At 51.6% G+C, this 12,735-nt stretch overlaps 1 protein-coding gene across 2 annotated transcripts in view; it reads right to left on the bottom strand.

Moving 5' to 3' along the window:
- Positions 1-12,735, bottom strand: part of LOC144952220 (uncharacterized) — a 52,252-nt gene that overhangs the window by 25,035 nt on the left and 14,482 nt on the right. The gene's annotated exons all lie outside the window — the stretch shown is intronic.

Below are 12,735 nucleotides of genomic sequence, written 5' to 3'. Positions count from 1 at the left end.
ACTACCACCATCACTAACACTACCACCATCGCTAACACTACCACCACCGCTAACACTACCACCACCACTAACACTACCACCACCGCTAACACTACCACCACCACTAACACTACCACCATCGCTAACACTACCACCACCACTAACACTACCACCACCGCTAACACCACCACCATCGCTAACACTACCACCACCGCTAACACTACCACCATCGCTAACACTACCACCACCGCTAACACTACCACCATCACTAACACTACCACCACCGCTAACACTACCACCATCGCTAACACTACCACCATCACTAACACTACCACCATCGCTAACACTACCACCATCGCTAACACTACCACCACCGCTAACACTACCACCATCGCTAACACTACCACCACCGCTAACACTACCACCATCGCTAACACTACCACCATCGCTAACACTACCACCATCGCTAACACTACCACCATCACTAACACTACCACCATCGCTAACACTACCACCATCGCTAACACTACCACCACCGCTAACACTACCACCATCGCTAACACTACCACCACCGCTAACACTACCACCATCGCTAACACTACCACCATCGCTAACACTACCACCATCGCTAACACTACCACTACCGCTAACACTACCACCGCTAACACTACCACCATCGCTAACACTACCACCGCTAACACTACCACCATCGCTAACACTACCACCATCGCTAACACTACCACCGCTAACACTACCACCATCGCTAACACTACCACCATCGCTAACACCACCATCGCTAACACTACCACCACCGCTAACACTACCACCACCGCTAACACTACCACCATCGCTAACACTACCACCATCGCTAACACTACCACCGCTAACACTACCACCATCGCTAACACCACCACTACCGCTAACACTACCACCATCGCTAACACCACCACTACCGCTAACACTACCACCATCGCTAACACCACCACTACCGCTAACACTACCACCATCGCTAACACCACCACTACCGCTAACACTACCACCATCGCTAACACTACCACCATCGCTAACACTACCACCATCGCTAACACTACCACCACCGCTAACACTACCACTACCGCTAACACTACCACCATCGCTAACACTACCACCATCGCTAACACTACCACCATCGCTAACACTACCACCACCGCTAACACCACCACTACCGCTAACACTACCACCATCGCTAACACTACCACCACCGCTAACACCACCACTACCGCTAACACTACCACCATCGCTAACACTACCACCACCGCTAACACTACCACCACCGCTAACACCACCACCATCGCTAACACTACCACCACCGCTAACACTACCACCATCGCTAACACTACCACCATCGCTAACACTACCACCATCGCTAACACCACCACTACCGCTAACACTACCACCATCGCTAACACTACCACCATCGCTAACACTACCACCACCGCTAACACTACCACCACCGCTAACACTACCACCATCGCTAACACTACCACCACTAACACTACCACCATCGCTAACACTACCACCACCGCTAACACTACCACCATCGCTAACACCACCACTACCGCTAACACTACCACCATCACTAACACTACCACCATCGCTAACACCACCACCATCACTAACACTACCACCACCGCTAACACTACCACCATCACTAACACTACCACCATCGCTAACACCACCACTACCGCTAACACTACCACCATCACTAACACTACCACCATCGCTAACACTACCACCATCGCTAACACTACCACCACCGCTAACACTACCACCATCGCTAACACCACCACTACCGCTAACACTACCACCATCGCTAACACCACCACTACCGCTAACACTACCACCATCACTAACACTACCACCATCGCTAACACTACCACCATCGCTAACACCACCACTACCGCTAACACTACCACCATCGCTAACACCACCACTACCGCTAACACTACCACCATCACTAACACTACCACCATCGCTAACACTACCACCACCGCTAACACTACCACCACCGCTAACACTACCACCATCACTAACACTACCACCATCACTAACACTACCACCATCGCTAACACTACCACCATCGCTAACACCACCACTACCGCTAACACTACCACCATCGCTAACACCACCACTACCGCTAACACTACCACCATCACTAACACTACCACCATCGCTAACACCACCACTACCGCTAACACTACCACCACCGCTAACACTACCACCATCGCTAACACCACCACTACCGCTAACACTACCACCATCACTAACACTACCACTACCGCTAACACTACCACCACCGCTAACACTACCACCATCGCTAACACCACCACTACCGCTAACACTACCACCACCGCTAACACTACCACCATCGCTAACACCACCACTACCGCTAACACTACCACCATCACTAACACTACCACTACCGCTAACACTACCACCACCGCTAACACTACCACCATCGCTAACACCACCACTACCGCTAACACTACCACCATCACTAACACTACCACTACCGCTAACACCACCACCATCGCTAACACTACCACCATCACTAACACTACCACTACCGCTAACACTACCACCATCGCTAACACTACCACCATCGCTAACACCACCACTACCGCTAACACTACCACCATCGCTAACACTACCACCATCACTAACACTACCACTACCGCTAACACTACCACCATCGCTAACACTACCACCATCGCTAACACTACCACCACCGCTAACACTACCACCACCGCTAACACCACCACCATCGCTAACACTACCACCACCGCTAACACCACCACCATCGCTAACACTACCACCACCGCTAACACTACCACCATCGCTAACACTACCACCACCGCTAACACCACCACCATCGCTAACACTACCACCACCGCTAACACTACCACCACCGCTAACACCACCACCACCGCTAACACTACCACCACCGCTAACACTACCACCACCGCTAACACTACCACCATCGCTAACACTACCACCATCGCTAACACCACCACTACCGCTAACACTACCACCATCGCTAACACTACCACCATCACTAACACTACCACTACCGCTAACACTACCACCATCGCTAACACTACCACCATCGCTAACACCACCACTACCGCTAACACTACCACCATCGCTAACACTACCACCATCGCTAACACTACCACCACCGCTAACACTACCACCATCGCTAACACTACCACCATCGCTAACACTACCACCACCGCTAACACTACCACCATCACTAACACTACCACCATCGCTAACACTACCACCATCGCTAACACTACCACCGCCACTAACACTACCACCATCGCTAACACTACCACCACCGCTAACACTACCACCATCGCTAACACCACCACCATCGCTAACACTACCACCACCGCTAACACTACCACCACCGCTAACACTACCACCATCGCTAACACCACCACTACCGCTAACACTACCACCATCGCTAACACTACCACCATCGCTAACACCACCACTACCGCTAACACTACCACCATCGCTAACACCACCACTACCGCTAACACTACCACCATCGCTAACACTACCACCATCGCTAACACCACCACTACCGCTAACACTACCACCATCGCTAACACCACCACTACCGCTAACACTACCACCATCGCTAACACCACCACTACCGCTAACACTACCACCATCGCTAACACTACCACCATCGCTAACACTACCACCATCGCTAACACTACCACCATCGCTAACACTACCACCATCGCTAACACCACCACTGCTAACACTACCACCATCGCTAACACTACCACCATCGCTAACACTACCACCATCGCTAACACTACCACCATCGCTAACACTACCACCATCGCTAACACTACCACCATCGCTAACACCACCACTACCGCTAACACTACCACCATCGCTAACACTACCACCACCGCTAACACTACCACCATCGCTAACACCACCACTGCTAACACTACCACCACCGCTAACACTACCACCATCACTAACACTACCACTGCTAACACTACCACCATCACTAACACTACCACCATCGCTAACACCACCACTGCTAACACTACCACCATCACTAACACTACCACCATCACTAACACCACCACTGCTAACACTACCACCACCGCTAACACTACCACCATCACTAACACCACCACTGCTAACACTACCACCATCACTAACACTACCACCATCACTAACACCACCACTGCTAACACTACCACCATCACTAACACTACCACCATCACTAACACCACCACTGCTAACACTACCACCATCACTAACACTACCACCACCGCTAACACTACCACCATCACTAACACCACCACTGCTAACACTACCACCACCGCTAACACTACCACCATCACTAACACTACCACCACCGCTAACACTACCACCATCACTAACACCACCACTGCTAACACTACCACCATCACTAACACTACCACCATCGCTAACACCACCACTGCTAACACTACCACCATCACTAACACTACCACCATCGCTAACACTACCACCATCGCTAACACTACCACCATCGCTAACACTACCACCATCGCTAACACTACCACCATCGCTAACACCACCACTGCTAACACTACCACCACCGCTAACACTACCACCATCGCTAACACTACCACCATCACTAACACTACCACCATCACTAACACTACCACCATCGCTAACACTACCACCACCGCTAACACTACCACCATCGCTAACACTACCACCATCGCTAACACTACCACCACCGCTAACACTACCACCATCGCTAACACTACCACCATCACTAACACTACCACCACCGCTAACACTACCACCACCGCTAACACTACCACCATCGCTAACACTACCACCATCGCTAACACTACCACCATCGCTAACACCACCACCATCACTAACACTACCACCATCGCTAACACTACCACCACCGCTAACACTACCACCATCGCTAACACCACCACCATCACTAACACTACCACCATCGCTAACACTACCACCACCGCTAACACTACCACCACCGCTAACACTACCACCATCACTAACACTACCACCACCGCTAACACCACCACCATCACTAACACTACCACCATCGCTAACACTACCACCACCGCTAACACCACCACCATCACTAACACTACCACCATCACTAACACTACCACCACCGCTAACACCACCACCATCACTAACACTACCACCACCGCTAACACTACCACCACCGCTAACACCACCACCATCACTAACACTACCACCACCGCTAACACCACCACCATCACTAACACTACCACCATCGCTAACACTACCACCACCGCTAACACCACCACCATCACTAACACTACCACCATCGCTAACACTACCACCACCGCTAACACTACCACCATCGCTAACACTACCACCACCGCTAACACTACCACCACCGCTAACACCACCACCATCACTAACACTACCACCATCGCTAACACTACCACCATCGCTAACACTACCACCACCGCTAACACTACCACCATCGCTAACACTACCACCACCGCTAACACTACCACCACCGCTAACACCACCACCATCACTAACACTACCACCACCGCTAACACTACCACCATCGCTAACACTACCACCACCGCTAACACTACCACCATCGCTAACACTACCACCATCACTAACACTACCACCACCGCTAACACCACCACCATCACTAACACTACCACCATCGCTAACACTACCACCACCGCTAACACCACCACCATCACTAACACCACCACCATCACTAACACTACCACCATCGCTAACACTACCACCACCGCTAACACTACCACCATCGCTAACACTACCACCATCACTAACACTACCACCACCGCTAACACTACCACCACCGCTAACACCACCACCATCGCTAACACTACCACCATCGCTAACACTACCACCACCGCTAACACTACCACCATCGCTAACACTACCACCATCGCTAACACTACCACCATCGCTAACACTACCACCATCGCTAACACTACCACCATCGCTAACACTACCACCATCGCTAACACTACCACCATCGCTAACACTACCACCATCGCTAACACTACCACCACCGCTAACACTACCACCACCGCTAACACCACCACCATCACTAACACCACCACCATCGCTAACACTACCACCATCGCTAACACTACCACCACCGCTAACACTACCACCATCGCTAACACTACCACCACCGCTAACACTACCACCACCGCTAACACCACCACCATCACTAACACTACCACCACCGCTAACACTACCACCATCGCTAACACTACCACCACCGCTAACACTACCACCATCGCTAACACTACCACCATCACTAACACTACCACCACCGCTAACACCACCACCATCACTAACACTACCACCATCGCTAACACTACCACCACCGCTAACACCACCACCATCACTAACACCACCACCATCACTAACACTACCACCATCGCTAACACTACCACCACCGCTAACACTACCACCATCGCTAACACTACCACCATCACTAACACTACCACCACCGCTAACACTACCACCACCGCTAACACCACCACCATCGCTAACACTACCACCATCGCTAACACTACCACCACCGCTAACACTACCACCATCGCTAACACTACCACCATCGCTAACACTACCACCATCGCTAACACTACCACCATCGCTAACACTACCACCATCGCTAACACTACCACCATCGCTAACACTACCACCATCGCTAACACTACCACCATCGCTAACACTACCACCATCGCTAACACTACCACCATCGCTAACACTACCACCATCGCTAACACTACCACCACCGCTAACACTACCACCACCGCTAACACTACCACCATCGCTAACACTACCACCATCGCTAACACTACCACCATCGCTAACACTACCACCACCGCTAACACTACCACCATCGCTAACACTACCACCATCGCTAACACTACCACCATCACTAACACTACCACCATCGCTAACACTACCACCACCGCTAACACTACCACCACCGCTAACACTACCACCATCGCTAACACTACCACCATCGCTAACACTACCACCACCGCTAACACTACCACCACCGCTAACACTACCACCATCGCTAACACTACCACCATCGCTAACACTACCACCACCGCTAACACTACCACCACCGCTAACACCACCACCATCACTAACACTACCACCATCGCTAACACTACCACCACCGCTAACACTACCACCATCACTAACACTACCACCATCGCTAACACTACCACCATCGCTAACACTACCACCACCGCTAACACTACCACCATCGCTAACACCACCACTGCTAACACTACCACCATCGCTAACACCACCACCATCGCTAACACCACCACCATCGCTAACACTACCACCACCGCTAACACTACCACCATCGCTAACACTACCACCATCACTAACACTACCACCATCGCTAACACCACCACCACCGCTAACACTACCACCATCGCTAACACTACCACCATCGCTAACACTACCACCATCACTAACACTACCACCATCGCTAACACCACCACCATCGCTAACACTACCACCATCGCTAACACTACCACCATCGCTAACACTACCACCATCGCTAACACCACCACCATCGCTAACACCACCACCATCGCTAACACCACCACTGCTAACACTACCACCATCGCTAACACCACCACCATCGCTAACACTACCACCATCGCTAACACTACCACCACCGCTAACACTACCACCATCGCTAACACCACCACTGCTAACACTACCACCATCGCTAACACTACCACCACCGCTAACACTACCACCATCGCTAACACTACCACCACCGCTAACACTACCACCATCGCTAACACCACCACTGCTAACACTACCACCATCGCTAACACCACCACCATCGCTAACACCACCACCACCGCTAACACTACCACCATCGCTAACACCACCACCACCACTAACACTACCACCATCGCTAACACCACCACCACCGCTAACACTACCACCATCGCTAACACTACCACCACCGCTAACACTACCACCATCGCTAACACTACCACCACCACTAACACTACCACCATCGCTAACACTACCACCATCGCTAACACCACCACTGCTAACACTACCACCATCGCTAACACCACCACCATCGCTAACACCACCACCACCGCTAACACTACCACCATCGCTAACACCACCACCACCACTAACACTACCACCATCGCTAACACTACCACCATCGCTAACACCACCACCACCGCTAACACTACCACCATCGCTAACACCACCACCACCACTAACACTACCACCATCGCTAACACCACCACCACCGCTAACACTACCACCATCGCTAACACCACCACCACCACTAACACTACCACCACCGCTAACACCACCACCACCGCTAACACTACCACCATCGCTAACACTACCACCACCGCTAACACTACCACCACCGCTAACACTACCACCATCACTAACACTACCACCATCGCTAACACTACCACCACCGCTAACACTACCACCATCGCTAACACTACCACCATCGCTAACACTACCACCATCGCTAACACTACCACCATCGCTAACACTACCACCATCGCTAACACTACCACCATCGCTAACACTACCACCATCGCTAACACCACCACTGCTAACACTACCACCACCGCTAACACCACCACCATCGCTAACACCACCACCATCACTAACACTACCACCATCGCTAACACTACCACCATCGCTAACACTACCACCATCGCTAACACTACCACCACCGCTAACACTACCACCATCGCTAACACTACCACCATCGCTAACACTACCACCATCGCTAACACTACCACCATCGCTAACACTACCACCACCGCTAACACTACCACCATCGCTAACACTACCACCACCGCTAACACTACCACCATCGCTAACACTACCACCATCGCTAACACTACCACCATCGCTAACACCACCACCATCGCTAACACTACCACCACCGCTAACACCACCACCATCGCTAACACTACCACCACCGCTAACACCACCACCATCGCTAACACTACCACCACTAACACTACCACCATCGCTAACACTACCACCACCGCTAACACCACCACCATCGCTAACACTACCACCACTAACACTACCACCATCGCTAACACTACCACCACCGCTAACACCACCACCATCGCTAACACTACCACCACTAACACTACCACCATCGCTAACACTACCACCACCGCTAACACCACCACCATCGCTAACACTACCACCACTAACACTACCACCATCGCTAACACTACCACCATCGCTAACACTACCACCACCGCTAACACCACCACTACCGCTAACACTACCACCATCGCTAACACTACCACCACCGCTAACACTACCACCATCGCTAACACTACCACCATCGCTAACACTACCACCATCGCTAACACTACCACCATCGCTAACACCACCACTGCTAACACTACCACCACCGCTAACACTACCACCATCGCTAACACTACCACCATCGCTAACACCACCACTAACACCACCACCACTAACACCACCACCACCACTAACACCACCACCATCGCTAACACTACCACCATCGCTAACACTACCACCACCGCTAACACTACCACCACCACTAACACCACCACCACCACTAACACCACCACCACCACTAACACCACCACCATCGCTAACACTACCACCATCGCTAACACCACCACCACCACTAACACCACCACTAACACTACCACCACCACTAACACCACCACCATCGCTAACACTACCACCACCGCTAACACTACCACCACCGCTAACACTACCACCATCGCTAACACCACCACCACCACTAACACCACCACCACCACTAACACCACCACCATCGCTAACACTACCACCATCGCTAACACCACCACCACCACTAACACCACCACCATCGCTAACACCACCACCATCGCTAACACTACCACCATCGCTAACACCACCACCACCACTAACACCACCACCACCACTAACACCACCACCATCGCTAACACTACCACCATCGCTAACACCACCACCACCACTAACACCACCACCACCACTAACACTACCACCATCGCTAACACCACCACCACCACTAACACCACCACCACCACTAACACCACCACCATCGCTAACACTACCACCATCGCTAACACTACCACCACCGCTAACACTACCACCATCGCTAACACCACCACCACCACTAACACCACCACCACCACTAACACCACCACCATCGCTAACACTACCACCATCGCTAACACTACCACCACCACTAACACTACCACCATCGCTAACACCACCACCATCGCTAACACTACCACTAACACTACCACCATCGCTAACACTACCACCATTGCTAACACTACCACCATTGCTAACACTACCACTAACACCACCACCATCGCTAACACCACCACCATCGCTAACACTACCACTAACACTACCACCATCGCTAACACTACCACTAACACTACCACCATCGCTAACACTACCACCATCGCTAACACTACCACCACCGCTAACACCACCACCATCGCTAACACTACCACCATCGCTAACACTACCACCGCCACTAACACTACCACCATCACTAACACTACCACCATCGCTAACACCACCACCATTGCTAACACCACCACCATCGCTAACACCACCACCATCGCTAACACTACCACCGCCACTAACACTACCACCATCGCTAACACTACCACCACCGCTAACACTACCACCATCGCTAACACTACCACCGCCACTAACACCACCACCATCGCTAACACTACCACCGCCACTAACACTACCACCACTGCTAACACTACCACCATCGCTAACACTACCACCATCGCTAACACTACCACCACCACCACTAACACTACCACCATCGCTAACACTACCACCATCGCTAACACTACCACTAACACTACCACCATCACTAACACTACCACCATCGCTAACACTACCACTAACACCACCACCACCACTAACACTACCACCATCGCTAACACTACCACCATCGCTAACACTACCACCACCACCACTAACACTACCACCATCGCTAACACTACCACCACCACCACCACTACCACCATCGCTAACACTACCACCATCGCTAACACTACCACCATTGCTAACACTACCACTAACACTACCACCATCGCTAACACCACCACTAACACCACCACCATCGCTAACACCACCACCATCGCTAACACTACCACTAACACTACCACCACCACTAACACTACCACCATCGCTAACACTACCACCATTGCTAACACTAACACCATCGCTAACACCACCACTAACACTACCACCATCGCTAACACCACCACTAACACTACCACCATCGCTAACACTACCACCATCGCTAACACCACCACTAACACTACCACCATCGCTAACACTACCACCATTGCTAACACTAACACCATCGCTAACACCACCACTAACACCACCATCGCTAACACTACCACCATCGCTAACACCACCACTAACACTACCACCATCGCTAACACTACCACCATTGCTAACACTAACACCATCGCTAACACCACCACTAACACCACCATCGCTAACACTACCACCATTGCTAACACTACCACCACTGCTAACACCACCACTAACACTACCACCATCGCTAACACTACCACCATTGCTAACACTACCACCACCACTAACACCACCACTAACACTACCACCATCGCTAACACTACCACCATTGCTAACACTACCACCACTGCTAACACCACCACTAACACTACCACCATCGCTAACACTACCACCATTGCTAACACTACCACCATTGCTAACACCACCACTAACACCACCATCGCTAACACTACCACTAACACTACCACTAACACTACCACCACCACTAACACTACCACCATCGCTAACACTACCACTAACACCACCACTAACACCACCACTAACACTACCACCGCAAACTAACACCGCCACCACTAACACTATCACCTCCACTAACACCACCATCGCTAACACTACCACCACCATCGCTAACACTACCACTAACACCACCACTAACACCACCACTGCTAACACTACCACCGTCACTAACACCACCACCATTGCTAACACTACCACCATCGCTAACACTACCACCACCATCGCTAACACTACCACTGTCACTAACACTACCACCACCATCGCTAACACTACCACTAACACCACCACTAACACTACCACCGTCACTAACACTACCACCACCATCGCTAATACTACCACTAACACCACCACTGCTAACACTACTACCGCCACTAAAACCGCCACCACTAACACTATCACCTCCACTAACACCACCACCATTGCTAACACCACCACTGCCACAACCACCGCCATCATTAACACTACCACCACCGCTAACACTACCACGAACACCACCACAGCTAAGACAACCACCACCGCTAAACACCACCGCCACCGCTAACACCACCAACACCACTACTACCACTACCACCACCACCGCCGCCGCTAACACCACCAACACCACTACTACCACCACCGCTAACACCACCACTACTACCACTACCACCACCGCTGCCGCTAACACCACCACCACTACTACCACTACTACCACCACCGCCGCTAACACCACCACTAACACCACTACTACCACTACCACTACCACCACCGCTGCCGCTAACAACACCACCACCG

This window comes from Lampetra fluviatilis, chromosome 66 (genome assembly GCF_964198595.1).
Source record: "Lampetra fluviatilis chromosome 66, kcLamFluv1.1, whole genome shotgun sequence".
NCBI classification, from domain to species: domain Eukaryota; kingdom Metazoa; phylum Chordata; class Hyperoartia; order Petromyzontiformes; family Petromyzontidae; genus Lampetra; species Lampetra fluviatilis.
Note: the sequence above shows the minus strand (reverse complement) of the source record. Positions and strands in the feature narration are given on the sequence as shown.